The sequence below is a fragment of the Balearica regulorum genome, chromosome 11, assembly GCF_011004875.1.
Source record: "Balearica regulorum gibbericeps isolate bBalReg1 chromosome 11, bBalReg1.pri, whole genome shotgun sequence".
NCBI lineage: Eukaryota > Metazoa > Chordata > Aves > Gruiformes > Gruidae > Balearica > Balearica regulorum.
The window spans coordinates 22,726,931-22,743,283 of record NC_046194.1 but is presented as its reverse complement, the minus strand read 5'-3'; the positions used below and the strand labels follow the sequence as shown (position 1 = coordinate 22,743,283).

At 53.2% G+C, this 16,353-nt stretch overlaps 1 protein-coding gene across 3 annotated transcripts in view; it reads left to right on the top strand.

Moving 5' to 3' along the window:
- The first annotated feature begins 2,985 nt into the window (after nt 1-2,985).
- The window catches only part of ARHGEF9 (Cdc42 guanine nucleotide exchange factor 9), a 213,635-nt gene continuing 200,267 nt past the window's right edge, over nt 2,986-16,353 (top strand). For all 3 annotated transcript variants that reach the window (XM_075763709.1, XM_075763708.1, XM_075763707.1), the window contains exon 1: nt 2,986-3,577. The gene's annotated coding sequence lies outside the window, so the exon portion shown is untranslated. The remainder of the gene's footprint in view (nt 3,578-16,353) is intronic.

The window sequence follows — 16,353 nt, the reverse complement described above, 5'->3', positions numbered from 1 at the left end:
TAGGTTTCTTCTCTTTTGGGCACGCAACGAACCTTCTGGACCATCGCTGCTCAGGGCTCTGTGATGGCACCACTGATGATCTAACACCAAAATCCAGTTTCAAAAGTCAGTAGGTCAGAAAGCGCCAGAGCTATATACCACCCTGAAGACAGGATGGAACCGGGCTGTCTTAGTAACCACTGTTGGTCAGCTGGTGATGGGTGGCCCTGGTCTAGAGTTCATTCTAGTCCATAGGAAAAATAACCCTGGTATCTTCAGGGAAAGTAGAAGAGGCCCTATGTTCTGCACGCGTCATTTAATAGTGGTTTACTGGCTTTCTTGCAGCGTGGTCATCTCTACAGAAGCAGCCAAGGAGGTCTGGAGCGCCTGCTATACAGCAGGTAAGTGCACAAGGTGTTTCTGATCAGTCACACATTCAGGGCCTGCTCCAGTGCTCAGTGACTTTTGGCCCACGATCAGCTTCAGCTGAAGAAAATGGAAATAATATTGTTGGGAGGGAGGGGAAAGAGGGGAAACGAATTACTCGATGCAACGCACCTTTGGCTAGCTAAGGTGGCTGTTGGCAGGTGCTCAGTTCGCAGAGGGAAGAAAAAGCCCTGTCCGGTGGGGTTTGTTACGATTGAAGGGCTGATCCGTTGTAAAAGCTGGGGTTTGGGGGGCAAAAGGGCTGAGGGTTGCGAGGTGTTCCCCTTGTCCCTGGGAGACGCGCGAACAGGCACGTCAGCGTTGCTGCCCCTGGGGTCTGTGGTTATTGTGGGGTTTTTATGCATCCGAAGGTTTTCTTCAAGCCTAGTTTATGAAGCTGTGTGATTCCTCAGACTGTCACCTTTCTTCTCGGAAAAGTGAGCTTTTAGCCGCTTCCCACAAGCAGGAGAACAGGAGATGTCACGGCTTAACGCTCCAAGTGCAAAGAGAAAACGCAATCCGGAGAAGAGCCCCCATGTTCACAGCCAATGCCCCCAGTCCCGTGTGTCTGACCGCCCCTAACGAACACTCCAAATCTCACTCTTCCTGAGGAAAAGGCGTTATGCTCCCCCTCTCTGAGACTACAAGGGCACCCACAGTTTTGCCTTACTGATCTTTTTTCCCCGGCAGATCCATCCTGCTCTCAGGTACATTGATAATCTCTGCAGTAAAAAGTAAAATAAAACACCAGACTGCACGAGCTCTGTGGCACGGAGACATCTCGGCTCTGCCCCGAGCCAGGGAGCGATGGAGCTGAGCGGGCAGAGAAGCCCTGGGAGCAACTGGAGCGGGTTTCTGGCCCTCAGGTGAACTCTCCATGAATGGGTTACTGGCATAAAAAAGTTCAGGGAGTTTTTTTTGCTGCCTGTGCCCAAAGCCAAAGAAAGCGTTTGCAATTCGATGCATCACTGAACAATCAGAAAAGCAGGTGGAAATCTCTGAGCTTGTGCAGCTCCATGGAGTGATTGATATGATGATCCCAATTACACTTAATTGTGGTTATCCTATTAATAACACCTTCTTTCTGTAGCACACACCTGCTTCTCCATGGGAAACACTACTAATAGAACTTAAAACATCAATTACGTGCAATGGAAAAGCAGCAATTAAATCCACTAAGCCTTGCCCTAAATAATGATTTCGTTTCCCTCCAACATTTTTAATGTTATAAAGGCTGTTTCTTAAAAACAAATCTTTTATTTGTGTGATCTCCTATTTATCTGTGCGGGAACACCTCCAGACCGGGCGCTGATGGAAAGCACCGTCGGGTTTGCAGGGGCTCTAGAGAGCTGGCGGGGACGCGCGGCCGGGGCGGAAGAGCCCTGCCTCATCGTTACAAGCTTTCAGGCAGTGCTGCTCGGAAGTTCATTTTCTCCAGGGGTGTTTTTCTGGGGTGGAAATAGGAAGCTGAGCTTCTACTTGTGTCGTGTCGGGGTTGGGGAACGGGCTGGTAAGGCTTAGTGCTGGTTCGCCAGGTGTCTGTGGGTTGCCAGATGAGTAGTTTGAAGCACCTGGCCAAACCCAAAGGATCTGGTTTTGCCCAGGTGGGCTCGTGGCTGTGTAAAAGGTCCTTCCCTCTGGGTGGGAGGAGGAGGAAGGTGGAGAAAGAAGTGGTTTTCCTTCCAGAGAGGGAGACAAAAGAAGCTGGAAAGAAGTTGACAGTGAGCTCAGCCCCTGATGGCATCCTGTTGAGGAATAAGGAGCCTGGATAGGATTGAGGTAGTGTTTACCTCTCACCAAACGGGCTGTTCGATAGGGGTGGAAAAGCTGTGGGGAAACCCGGCCTGTGGGGTCTGACTTGTCCCTAAAGCCATGTCCTTTTGCCGTTGGCGCCTGCAAAGCTGGGATGTTGGCCCAGGTGGGGCGGGGAGGTGGGGGCCCTTGAGCCCCGCAGAGGTGGCCGGAGGTGGCCAGGTCCCTTTCGTACAGCAGTGCCGTGGCCAGGCTTGTGCCTGGGCCCGCGGTGCCCGGCAGCTCCTCGATGCCAAGTTCCTGTGCCTCAGTTTCCCCGCACAGGAGGGCGGGTGGGGGACGGGGGGCTGCTGCGGAGCAGGACGGGGCTGTAACCGCGGTGGCCCCACCACACCGGTGCCGGGAGCAGACGTGGCCGCGCTTCCTCTAATTGTTCTTACGGCGGGGAGCGGGGGGGGGGACGGGACACAACCCCCCCCCAACCCCCGTGGGCTGCGGTGAGCGGCGTCAGCATCTTCCCCCCAAAAACCATCTTCCCCCCCCCGTCCCTCCAATTGCCCCGCTGGGTATCGCCACCCGGGCGCAGCCCCCGTCACCCCGGGGCGCTGCCAGCGGTCCGGCGGGCGCGGAGCCTCCCCCGCGCTTCCCCCGCGGAGCGCAGCGGCCGGGGCGGCGGGCGGCGCCGCGCAGGCTGCCGACGGGGAGGGGGGGGGGCACGGGGACGGCTACGGCTCCTCGCCGCACCGGCTGCAGAAAGTTTCCCTCCGCGCTCCCGCTCGCACCCAGGCCTGGGACCTTCTGAAAAACAACAACAACAACAACAAAAAAGAATAGTTTTTAAGTTTTCTTTTTTATTATTGTTACCGGTTTTGGGCAGCGCCCGGGCGCGGCGAGCACCGGCCGGCGCCGGGAGGGCCCCGACGGGACGGGGCTGCGGGGGATGCGCGGCGGCGGCGGAGCAGCGCGGCCCGTGCCGGGCCTCGGCGGGCGCCCCCCGCGCCCCGCTGCCCGCGGGCGGCCGCCGGCCCCCGGGGCAGCCCTCGCCCGGCCCGGGGCGGCCCTCGCCGCCGCTCTCTGAGCGCTCTGCCGGCGCCGGGCCGGGGCCGGGGGTCCCGGGCCGGTCCCGGGGCCGGCGGGGAGCGCTCCTCGGGCAGAGCCGGGACGGCGGCGGGAGCCAGGTCCTGGGGGCGGCCCGGCGGACGGGGCCGTGCATGGCACGGGCACCCCCTTTTCCATCCTTTTTTTTTTTTAAATTTTATTTTTCTCGGAGGAGCTCGCACCATTAGTCGCTTTTTTAAAAAAAAAAAAATTTTTTTTTTTTTTTAATTTTTTTAAACATTTCAACTTCAAGACGCCGGCGGAGAGTTGCAGTTATTTCCCGGGACCGTGTTAGCGTGCGGCGCCGGTGCCATGCGGTGAGGTAAGAGCGGGGCCCCCACCGGGACCGGCACCGGGACCGGCACCGCCGCGGCGGCTCCACTGCCGGCGGCTCCGGCTCCGGTGCGGGTCCCGGGGCGGGCGGGGGCGGCGGCACCCCCGGAGCGGGGCTCTCAGGGCAGAGCGGCGCAGCCGTTTTCTCGGTATTCTGAGGTGACAAATGCGTGTCACCCCCCTGCGCAGGTACCTGCGGGACAGACCCCCCCCCCCCACGCCCCAATGTGAGCACAAAGTGCGGAGTTCCCATTAGTTTTGGGGAAAAACCTCTGTATACTGGAAAAGTTCCTTTGTTGTTCGTTTTGGTTTTTGTTTGAGCTGCTGAGGAAGCACCAACTCGAAGCTGAGCTGGGCAGTTACTCTTGTGGGCCCAATTCTGATCGCAGCCTGGTTTTATTTCCCACCGCGTGTGTCAGATTTCAGTAGTTTATGCCTGGTTTACGCTCGCGTGAACTGCCCAAGAACTGGGTCATTACTCACCCAGGCTGATTCAAAGTGTGTTTGAGTCCAGGAGAGTATTTCTTTTGGCTGTGGTGAATGTTTTGTGGTTGGGAGGGTTCGGTCCTTACTGGTTTTAGTAGTCCCGGGGAAGCCGATGGGGCAACCCCAGTGAGAAGGTCTTACTCATGTGTCTGCAGAGCCTGGCTGGAGGGTTCCTGTCGGATGTCGTGTTCAGATCTCCACCTCTGTGGCTTTGTTTTACACCTTAACATTTATTAGATGAGATAGTTCAAAATACAGGGATTAAGAGCTGATATAACCTCCCCGCTCCTCCCTCGCATTTTATTATAAGAGGAGGCACGACACTTTTCCCCCAAGTGACAACAGCTCGTGGCAAAACCAGCACCAGCTCCGTTTTTAAATCAGGCCGGGCTGCGGCGCAGAAGTCATCTTGCACGGGGCTTAGCGGCTGCGTTGGTTACAGGTTATTAAAACCTCAGTCTGTGATGCAGCGAGCTGGATCTACACGTACTGTAACAGTTTAAATCAAATATTTATGGAATGCTGCTCACTCCTTCCGCAGTATCTTCACTGGTTGGCTTTGGGGAAAATGAAAGTGCCAAATTTATGTCTAACGCCCGTGTCACTGGTGGCCCAGATGCCCGCTGTGGTGGGGACGTGCGGCGGGACGGGTGGCTGCGCGGCCTCAGGATGGGCTCCGTCGTTCGGAGAGGTTGTGGCGAGTTCGCTGCCATGCTCTCCTGCTGCAACAGAAGACCTGTCCCAGAGCCAGCTGCTGGTGGGACTCTCAAACCGGAGCTCCGGGCGGTGGCCGTCGCTTGCGCAGGTGGGACGTGAGCTCTTTGGCACCAGGGATTCGGTGGTCCGAGGGGAGAAGCTGCTCGTGGGAGGAGGAAGAAGCAGGTGCATCACACGTACGTGGGAAGGGAAGATGCATCGTCTCCTTCAGGGGAGCCTCCTGATGAGTTCCGTTGGAAGCACAGGGGAAAGGTCTGCCTTGAGACGATGAGTCTGGAAACTACAGTCCTGGTCCTGGGTGCTAAAAGTCATGGGTGCAACGGGTTCATTTTCTGGCTTTTTGCTCCGTTTTCAGTTTGTCCCATACCTGTTGCAAATGGTATTTCTTTCCATGTTGTTCTCCCACCACTGTTACTGCTCATTTTCCTGAGCACTAATTGCTCTCAACCGTCCTGTACAGTGGCTTTTTATTCTTCTCAGCTTGCAGGCTCCTGTGAAACTTCCAGGTGAGGGATGAGAATGGGTTTGCTTTTGGACTTATTTTGCTAAGACCTCTCAGAAATAGTCTCAGGAATCCCGAGGATCTGAGGCCAGGAGCTGAAAACCACCCAGCTCATTACTGCAACCTGGTTACACTTGGAGCAGTTATTTCTGCCTGTATTTACCCGGCTGTTTGTTTGTGTCTTGTGATCTCAAAGGCTTCTCCGGTTTTTGCAATAATATTAGCTGATTTAATAAAATTACTCTGCCTTGCTAAAAAAAAAAAAAAAGCCTCCCATAAATAACACGGGTAAAACCCAGGAGAAATAGAAGGAGCAAACAAAATGCAAAAGCAGCACTGCTGCTGCTCCACCGCCTGCGTGGCCGCTGCCGCCCGGGTCGGGCGGGTGCTGCTCCCACCCTGGCCTCCTCCACGGACCGGGTTCCTGCCAGCACCTCCAGCCAGGGACTCGAGCACGTGTCTTGTCCAGTGGCCTCTCGCCAGCTGTGTTTCAGGGCGTCAGCATCACCCGCTTTGATTTTTGTGGGGCTTTTTTTTTTTATGTAAGGTTTGTTGTATTTGGCCTTCTTACATCAAACGTGCAATAGCTGTCTGTGGAAAAGGGGTTATTTCTGTCTTCGGTGCTGACATTAGGATGCAGCATTAATTTTCCGTTAAATGACAGATTTATTGGAGTTTTCTTCATCTACACAATATGACCCGAAAACCTGAGTTATAATTTGCCAGAAGGGGGCATTTTGCAAACATCATAAAGGATTTCAGTAGCATGGGAGATGGGCAGGATGAGCTCGGCTTGATAATTAAGCAGGCAGCGATGCACGTTTGGAAACCACAATCTTTTGGGGCAGAGTTCCCCGGTGCCTGAATGGTAGAACAAAATTATTGTGCACCTACACGGTAACAAATGAATTTTGGGGCGTTGCTTGCGGGGAGCTGAGTGCAGGGAGACCAGTTACGTGTCTCGCTGCAGCCTGCAGGCTGGCCGTTAAAATAAGAAATCATGGAGTAGTGTTGGATTTTTTTTTTTTCCCCCCAATGAAATCACTTAAAATGCACTTTCCGGTTATCTCCCAGTAAACGGCTTTTTTGCTGTAAGTTGAGCTCTGAGAGCTTGAGGCTGCTCTGATGTTCTTGCACATGGTTTCTCCACTCTTCCTCTCTGGAAAGAGGCATCGCCCCATCAGGGACCCGCAGCTCTGCCTCTCCCTTCGTTTGAACACGTTCCCGAGCTGCCCGTTGCTCGTCCTGACCCAAGCTGCACGCGCGTGGCCAGTAAAGCCGGTCCTTCACTGTGGAAACACCGAGGAGCTTTGCTCGGGCTCTGGAGGGCGATTTTCTTGTGTGGGGCGTGTTTTAGATTTGGGGTCCCAGCCAGCATGCGCTCTCTGGCTGCACCGGCTCTGTCCTCATCTCTTCTGTCCCCATCCCAAACCCAGAGGCCCTCCTTCATCTTGAGATCAAGGTTTTTAGTTTTCTTTGTCTTTAAACATCTCTCTGCTGAAGGTGCGGCTGACTATTTGTGAGAGGTTGGCGGGGGTTTGTGTCCCCCCGTGCTGGCGGGGGGCAGTCCTGCCCTTCGGGGCGCTCGGCCGCAACCTCGGCTGGTGGGACCTGCTGTGTGACGCCTCTCATCCTCTCTTCATAGCCAGAGAGAACAAGACCGAGACAAGTTAAGTGAGCTGATGGAAGAAATGGAGTGAAATCCTCTTTCTTCTGCTTTACCAGTCTCCTGTTCAACATGCCAGCTGCTGGATGTACAGTTTTTTTCTTGAAAATTGGTTGTCTTGTTGTGTTTGTGTTTCAGCATACATCTGGAGCAAAGACCCCAGCGCTGGGTCTCTAAACAGCCCGTACTGATGTGCTTTGCAAGAATTTGCACTCTACACGTGCTAAATTCAGCAGTAAGGGACTAAATTTGGCCAGTTGTGTTAGTTCCAAGAGGTCTCCTGAAGCATCCAGAGTTGTTCGGGATTGCTGCTAAGCCAGGCTCAGGTGCCATCTCCTGTTTTCTGACCTTTTTCCTCTTGAACTAAATGCTGAGCTTTCTGCACGTCCATGGCAAGGGGCATCCTGGGCTGATGCCGTGCAGTGTAAGGGCAGGTGCTGCTGGAGGTAAAAGAAGATGCTTGGACTTTCCGTATTTTACTATGGATGCTTTTAGGCAAGTAAGTAACTTCAGGGCCAAAAAAACTTCGTAGAAATGGTTTCTGCCCCTCTTTGTTTCGTGATGTCAGATGGAAAGGCAAAAAGCTCTTGAGCTTGGGGCAGGACGCTGGTGGTGTCTGTGCTGAGCACACAGGTTCGGTCCTTTCCTGTTTCACTAAGAATTCTCCCCATCTCTCCTCAAATCCATGAGCCCAGCAGGGTTGGGAAATACGCAGTTCCTCTTTTGCTGTAGGAGTTTTTAATTTGCTTTTCTTTGTCTTTGGGATGGCAGTCCATTTTGATCCCTCGTTCTCGGTAGAAGCTCCAACAGGTCGGTACCGGAGCATTTTGAGTGTCTGATGCAGTGCCAACGGTCGCTCTTTTTTTACCGGGACCGGAGCCAGCTGTGGACCAGTTGCCTTACTGTGAGAGATGCACTGGGCCAGCCCTGCTCCTGAGCTTCTTGCACCGCGAGAGTGGCGATGTTCAGGTTCGCCCCTGAGATTGAAGCCTTCCAAATCACATCCTGCTCCAACCTGATGTTTTCACAAGGACTGTGCGGGGTAGTGACATGTCCGTGAGAGAAAGCTGCGTCCAGATGTTGCAAAAGGCTCGGTGCGATAATGAATTATCCACAGCCGTTCCCAGGCTGTGTGGCTTCTGTTTCGAGCCGCTTCCCGCAGGTTTTGCCTGCTTCCCAGCCTGGACTTGGTTGTGGTGCTTTGCTTGTTGGAAAAACAGTGTCCCCGGGAGCCTCGAGGAGTTGCCCTGGTACACTGCAAAGCAGCTTTTCTCGTGGCAGTGCTTTCCCATGGTATTTTTTCCCGGGAGCTGGCGCGCGCCGCTGCACAGGAAATTCTGGTTGCACCATTATTGCAGAGCCTATTGTTTGGGGTAAGAGCAGGATTCAGTCTTGCTCACATCCTAAAATGTCTCGCTGCATTAAAAGGATGTTGCAGAGTATCCCGGGCTGCTGGCAGAGCGGCGAAGCTCAAAGCTGGTTTTGCACAGAGTTCACGCTTAGCCCAGATCCCTGCGTTTCTGCTCAAACTCACCGCTCGGGTTTTTCATGGGAATCCTCAGGGTTAAGGAAAACTTGGAGTGAAACCGTAGTCGGGGCATGGTCCCTCATCACAGTTTGCAGCTTCTTGTTGCTTAGCCCGCTCCTGCTTGCAGGTAATGCGTAGCAGACGCATTGAGTGATACAAAATCAGCGTATGCGGGTGCATGGGAGATACAGAAACCCATGAAAACCCTGCCTTTGAGATGCCAAAAAATGTGGCCTGGATTGCACAGGCGTAGATAGGCAGGTACAGCACGTGGCAGACTCTGTTTTCATCTGCCGCGGTCTCGTGGCATCACCGAGGAGGCCTGTTAACCTGTCCGTGCCTCAGTTTCTTATCTGAGTGCTGGAGCGAACGCTGCGCTGCCTGTGTTTGCTTTCGCTTTGGTTTTTTTTCTCTTAACTAATCCTTGTGGCTTAGATGGTTGGCAGCGATAGCCGTGTTTCCCAGGCTGCGCTATCCAAGTTGCAAAACACCGTTCCTCACCCCTGTGAGCCGCAGGCCCTCTCGCGCAGGGCTTTGTGTAATGTTTTGGTTACGACTCCTCCGCCAGCAAAAGCAAGAGGATTTGAAAGCTTTGCTGTCCCAACCGCGCTCCCCCTCGCTGGGGGGACAGTTGCTCTCCCCTCGGGTTGCTGCCCAGGCTCTCTGCTCCCGTTTGCTTTTGGCTGCCATCCCAAAAGAGGGAAAACACCAAACCAGGGCAGGCGTAAAGAGTGAAGCCGCATGTCTTCCTCCACCGCCGCACGCCGGGGCAGAATTAAGCATGGAAGTTCTCAGGGCTTTTGCAAACTCTGCACCCCAAGAGCTGAGCTTTTGCTGCCCCAGTAAAGCCCCGGGGAGCCTGCGCAGGCAGCCAGCCCCTCCGCGCTCGGGGTGCACGGAGCTGCCAGCAGCCTGCCTTGCGCTGGGGGTGAATTTGCTGCTGGAGGCTCGTCCAGATGCCGTGCTTCAGTGTGAGGAGGTGAGCCCCCTTGGGTCTAGCACCGGCTGGTGAGGGTGTCCTCGCCCAGCTGGCGAGGCAGCAGGAGATGCACGCCGGCTCCTTCGCTGCTGCAGCAAACTGCCAGTATCTTCACTTCAAGAGACGCTGGCTTCGGTTTGAGGGGTCTGCTGGGTTTGTGGAAACAGGATGGCTAACACCGCTGTGCACTGGCATGAGAAAGCGAGCTAAAAGGCTTCTCTGATGCTACGGAGATGAGCAGAGCAAAGCGCGTGCCTGGCAGAGGGACGGGGAGCCTGGCGGTAGCGGTCCTGCGTCCCCCGTCTGAACAAGCCACACTGGGAGCGGTTGTAGCTCATTTGCTCTTGCTGCTCTTACGCCGGGCTGGCGCGGGGTTGCAGCTGATGCCATCCCACTGAAACTGGGTTGACATTGTCTGCCAGAGGCCTCCCATACACTCAGAGACTTGTTTGAGAGAACTATTAATCAGTTTAAAATTGCCCCGTTTCACTTGCGGGTATAAAAAATGCCTATTGTGTGTAAGAACAATGCCACCGATGTGAGCATCTGCCCTCAGCGCTGGAATTGTTTAGCTGAAGTGGTATGAAGTCACACGTCTAGCCAGAGCGATGCAGTCGTGGAGCCTCCAGCTTCTCAGCTTCAGCCACGTGGTTGGTGTTGGGCTTCACGGCGGCACCACGGCAGTGCCTGGCCTCCTTCGCCCACGCTGGTGTAGAGGCTCCCGCCGGCTGCGTGGCTGGAGGGTGGCACCAGGGTCCAGCCTGAGCTCGGGCAGCACAGTGGAGAGCGAGGAGGAGGAGGAAGAAGAGAGCATCCACCGGGTTTCTGAGCAGCACAAGGAGTTGGGTTTGCACTGGAAGGGTGCTTCCCGGTGAGCAAAAGCACCAGCCGCAGAGCCCGTTACCGTCCTGCCATCCATCCCTTCTGCTGTAGGGAGTTCAACAGTGTTCCTGGGCGCAGAGCACACCCTGAACTTCTGCTCAGCTCTCCGATTTCCACGCCGCAGACTGGAGCTGAAGACACCAGCAGCAGCGAGAGCAGGCGAGCCACGCGCACCGTGTCCCTCGGTGACCCTCTGCGATCACGCTCAGAGTGTCTGCTTAGAGATGACGGGGAGAGCCAGGAGAAGAAGTAGGGCTCGCGGTGGTGGCCTCTAAGCATTTTCGCACCGTGCCGTGTGCGGCTCCATGGGACGGGCAATGCCAAGCAGGCTGAGTGCGGCCGGGGCGGATGCACGGGACCCACTGGAGCCCAGGGGATGCTGTCCACAGCCACGGGGGATGATGGCTGCGTGTGTTTTGCAGTGAGATTTTATACAACAGTGGCTGATGAGTTTACTTTATGTGGTGTATTGGTCCTACCAAAACAATTTCTTCCTGTTATTGCTCCTCCAGTCTTAGCGGAGCAATAAGAGGCTTTTGTAGGGAGCTGGTTTCTCCAGGGACTCTCCTGCTCCACACTAGGAGCTTTGAGCAGCAATTCCCAAGGCGACTTTTCCACAGTCCTTTAGCTAAATTTAAAAGTTAACATTTAGTTAAATGATGAAAAGAACATCTGAGTATAGTTTGTGTAGGGTGTCTCTGCAACCAGATGGGTTGGGTTCATTTTAGGCTGTTTCCCATGAATTATCTCTTCAGTTACAAAGGAGATGGCTCCAGGATGGCAAAGACCTTGGCCTTGAAGACAGGTGCTGAGTTAAGATATATTGAAGTGGAAGCTGAGACAATGTGGGGCTTTGCTTTGACCTGGGCTGGAGCTGGGAGAGTGCCACGAGTCTCATCGCTTCCCCAGCTCAGACCTGGTGGCTTCGGGTGACCTTTCATGTTGCCACCACGTTTTGTTTCCTGATGTGGAACAGGATCCGGCGGTGCCCTGCTCTCAGGGCTGCTGCACGCAGCGGTGATGGTGGTAGGTTTTACTTCTGACCTGCGTGGGTACCTCACGCTCCCCAGAAAGTAAAGTATCTTCATTTTCCCACGTAACTCTGGCAGAATTGGGAAAATGGCATGGAGTTTCAAGAGCTGGAAAGCTCTACAGGCTGGGGGGAACTATTTGCATGGAAAGCTTTCTCAGCTTCATAGCAAGGAAACACCCTTGCTACAGAAATGCTGCTGTATGGAGGTTTCTACTCCTGCAAAGGAAGATTTTTAAGGCCAAGCCTTAAATATTCTAACGGGAATGAAGATGGATCTTAAACTCCCTTCTGCTTGGTTTTTAATTCCTTTTGAGTGAACAAACTGAACCTAAAGCAGAGCCACAAGAAGGTTTGCTGGGTTCCAGCACGGGCCCGTGACAGGTGGGGTGGGATCAGCCGCAATTGCTTACGATAAAGAAATCATTTCAGGTTTCCCGATTGCAAACACAGCGCCGGAGCTCTCGCCACCGCTGAACAATACAACTGAAGTGAATAGGCTCCGCTCCCGTTCCTAAGAGTGGGCTGCTGAGAGGAAGGAAAACCAGGAAAAAAGTCAGTGAGTCGCTGGGGCGAGGTGGTGCCCTTCTGAATAAGGGCGGCAGGGCAGTCCTGTGGCGCTGCGGGTCGCCACTTCAGCTATGGAGAGCAAGGTTTGGGGTGGCTGCGTGCCTCAAACGGCGTCTCTGGTGCAGTTACCTCGCTGCAGGGAGAGCAAAAAAGCGGCACTGCAAACCGCCCCGCGTTTGGGGCTTGTGTAAGAAGCATTTAGCTGCAGAGCAACTTCGTTGTCTAATTATGGTGTACAAGGACGTTACCAGTCTCCTGCTCTTTCCATCACCTTGCAGGCCCAGCCGCACCTTCTGCCGTGAGCGATGCTTCATGCCCGGTGGTACACGGATCATGCAGAGCGCTTCCCGCTGCCGGCAGCAAAGGCAGCACGTTGGGGAGGCAAGAGAAAAGGGGGCCACAAAAGCCTGATGGAAATGAGCAGGCATCTGAGCGCGTGGGTTGTTTGGCAAGCAGGGAGCTGAATTCCTCAGCTGGGCTGCGCAGCGGGACCCTCTGCCCAGGCCCGATGCTGTGAACTGCGCGAAGTGAGTTGGTGCTCGCCAACAAGCATCCTGCAGAAGGGATCTGCTGGAGCAACAGCCAAATCTTTGCTTCTGACTCTTTGGTGGTTGGTGTTTTCTCACTCTGGGATACCACAGCAGGGCCTGTAATAACCCCCACGGGCAGGCATTGCCTTTCTGGCTGCTCTCTGGTCTGTAATTGGTCCCTGTGACTTCTTGCCGTAGTAAGTTAAAGCCAAGTATTTTAATAAGCTTTTATGAAGATAATGAGTTGCATTAGGTAGAAATATTTGTATAAAAGGGAAATAAATAAATGCATTTCAGGGCATAAGCCAGCCCGTGTTTGACACAGCTAGAAGCAATTTTCTCCAAGGCACAGATTATTCCATAATTGCTCATTAATGAAGTTCTTGCCTCCTTCCTCTGAAGCGTTTGCCCTTGTCCAGAGCATGGGAGGAAGCAGTGGGTTATTTGGAAGCCCTGCGTGATCCAGGCTGGTGTGTTTGTACTCCTTAATGCTCCTCTGATTATAATCAGTAGGGTTTGCACCCATAAAGAATTAGGGCAACGCCACATAAACTGTCTATAATAAATACAGGGAGTCTATTCATATGGTTTCAGGCTTGAACTTTCTGAGTGATAATTACTCTGTAATCTTTCCAGGCACCTCGCTTTGATTCCTGGAAAGTTTCCCCTTTATTTACAGCTCCAGCGTAACCATGTTTAATAAGACAGAGTTGAAAACACAAAGAAGCGTTTTTTGGGGAAGAGCTTTACCACAGGATGCTGGAGGACAGCTCCATGGATCTGGGCAACGCTATAGCCAGGGGACACGGATCCGATGGCTAGATGCTCCTTGGGGCACTGTTCAGAAAAGCAAAAGCATTGCCTGTCGTCCTTCAAACGCACTTGGGAAAGGAGGTGCAACTTCTGCTGGGAGCAGGAAGGAGCCACTGATTTTGGTATAAAGTTCTCTTTGGAGACCAGGTCTGTCTGGTGGTATTGGAGAAACCCCTCTGTGCTGCGTTTCCCCGGTTCTTTATATCCCCTCTGCTGCATGAGGATAAATACGATGCAAGAATGGATATCGAGATCCCTAATTTGACTTTAGTTTAGGCACCTAAATGCATGTTTGAGCATGTAAGTGGGAAATCTGATTTTTATGCTAAAGGTGCAGCTCTGCTCCCTGGCAGTCGGGACACGGCTGGGGTAGGAGCTGTTGTTAGGGGTGTCTGTGAAATGGATGGGCTGTGAGCATTTCCTGAGTATACAGGAGGGTTTCTAGAGAAGTAGCCACCTGAGACAAGATCTTCTGCAAAGAGCCCAGTGAAGTACTGTGTGGAGCCCTGTGTTAATATTCTGTTTCTTTCTGCTGCTGGTAACAAGCTGGGGTTCAGCCTCATGTGGCTTAAATTGTGATTTCTAGCTATGAGGGTATGGGGAGACCACGCTTTGAGCTGGATAAACGACAGCCAGATTTGGCCTGGAGGCTGTGGAGCCACGTTGCTGTAGCAATGGGTCAGAACTTCATATTCGGCATATAACCCAGCTCCCAAATTAGATGTTTATTTAATTTATCTCTTCCTTTGCTCCTTCTCGCTATTGTGTCCAACCACCATTGAGGCTGGGGAAGCAGGGAGTCGGAGTCCCCCTTTCCAGAGATGGGACGAGGAGGTGCGGCTTGGGAGGGAAGTTCAACGCAGTCTTCTTTCGAGACTGAAAACAAACTGAACATGGGCGTATGCCTTTCACGTGAGGATCAAAAAGATGGGTTTAATTGGGTACGTGGGCGCTTCCCTTGCTGCCTCATTCCTGACTTCCCTGGACCTGTTTTCATCACCCGTGCGGGGCCGCGGGGCAGAGCGGTCGTTGCCTGATGTGCGTTTCTGTATCCACACCCTCAGCCGATGCTGTCAGGACCGAAGCATCCGCCTGCCCGTGTGCCAAGGGTAGCTCTTTGCAACCCTTCCCAATTGCTGCATCTTTTGGGGAGGTTATTTTTGGCATGCTGACTGCGTCGGGTTTCTTGATTTTCTTGCTGCGAGTAGTTGTGAAATAGCGGCTGTTCTGCTAATGCCAGCGATGGCTTCCCTGCCATCCGCTGGGGCCCTCGCTCGTGTTTGCACGCTGCTCCGGGAAAGGGGGAGCACGTATTCAAAGACAGACAAGAAAAAGCCCAAGAGCAATTAAAGTAAATGGACAATCCCTCTGGCTTCTGTGGGAATTGATTTTTGCTTGGATTTTCTACTGGACAAGCCCATATTCTTAAGCACTTTTTCTTAAGCACTTTTTCTTAAGCACTTCTTTTGTCTCCTCTGAAGGAAGAAGGGGTCATTTTTTCCATGGCTGTGATGGGAATGGTGAATCACAACAGTTGTGGGAAGGTGCTGTTACTGGGACTGGGAACCTGTCAAAATATTTGCCATCTGCAACCCGATGTCCTCTGGAATTTCGCAGCCCGTGTGCCAAATGGTTGGGTATGACCACAGTTCAGAATGCTCTTTTGATGCTTCTCAAGTGGGATGGACAGGAAGGATTGACTCCTTAAAGATTTTTATTTCAAGGCGGTGATGTAGCCTATGTATGGGAGAGCCTGTTCGTTTTACTACAGGAAGGAAACATGTCAGCACGTAGCAAAGATCCAGCATATGGTCTGGAAGCCAAGGTGGTTTTGCCTCGGTACTGAGTACTAGCTCCAGCCAAATAAGACACAACACTGGAATAACATCCAGAAAACTCAGCAGATTTTGTAAACCCTGGCAGCGCCGGTGAGCTGGAGCCAGGGCCAGCCCTGCCCTGCCTGTGCGGGCAGGTCGAGCGCCAGCGTGGGAGTTTCTGCAGCTCTTGCACCAGCTGAGCAGGGTTTGAACCTAATCACGGAGAAAACATGAGCTGGAGCACCTCAGCTCACTGTGGGCTGGTCTGTCCTGTGCCTCCAGCAGGGTGCGTGTCCTTGCAGAAATGTATATACTTGTCTTTTCCAAGGTGTGCTACTGTATTTGCAGTTTGATGCCAGCTTGCCTGTGCCCTGCTGCTGTGAAGGTCCAGAGCCTTCCTGAGCTCTGGCAGTGGTATTGCTGCTGCTTGATGTTACCTAAATGCTGTAACATGTAAAGAATTCACGTTTGTGTGACGTGAGCTGGCAAATCAGCGTGTTGGGTTTTTGCATGATAGCAATGTTTGTATGTCCCTGATGTGCAATTTCTTGCAAAACTAGATATTGCTTGCACGTGTTCCCAAACTGTTTGTGCTTTTAAAGCACTGGTGAAGATGTAAGCGTGCTGGGTTCACCCGTGGGGATGGGGAGATGCACCTTCACAGGGAATGTGACAGGTACCGTCAAGGTGACTGGTCCTGTCCTTTCCTGCTTATGGTTTTTGTTTAGTCCCTTGCCACCCTTAGCAATAAATTCACTTGTTGTTGAAGAGGAGTTATTGGAGACACTTAACAGAATACAGAGAAGGGTGAAATAAAAATATGCCTAATACTTGGAACAAAATTCCCATCTTGTTAAAAAAAGATTCAGGCTTTGTTCTGTAAATGGTGATAAAGGGAGCTTTTAGCTGTTCCTGCTCAGCTGGGGTTTTAACCCTAAAAAAAGGGATAAGTGTATCCTTGAGGAGGGCAGGGTGGGAAGGCAGAGGAGACACAACCATGTGGCCACCTACACAAGCACAGCTCCATCCCAGCAGCCGGGGTGCATGGCAGGGGCACAGCTGGAAGATGAAAAAGCTCATCGGTAATGATGCTAATTGAATCCGATGTTGCTTCCCTATGTTCAGAGCCGGCTGCTGCCGCTGTCGCCCAGCGGAGTGTGGTTGGCTCGAGCGGGGCCCTGGTGCGTGAGGAATATGAGCTGACAGCCCCTTTTGCAGGGAAAAGCCGTGTCGGTGAGACCGCAC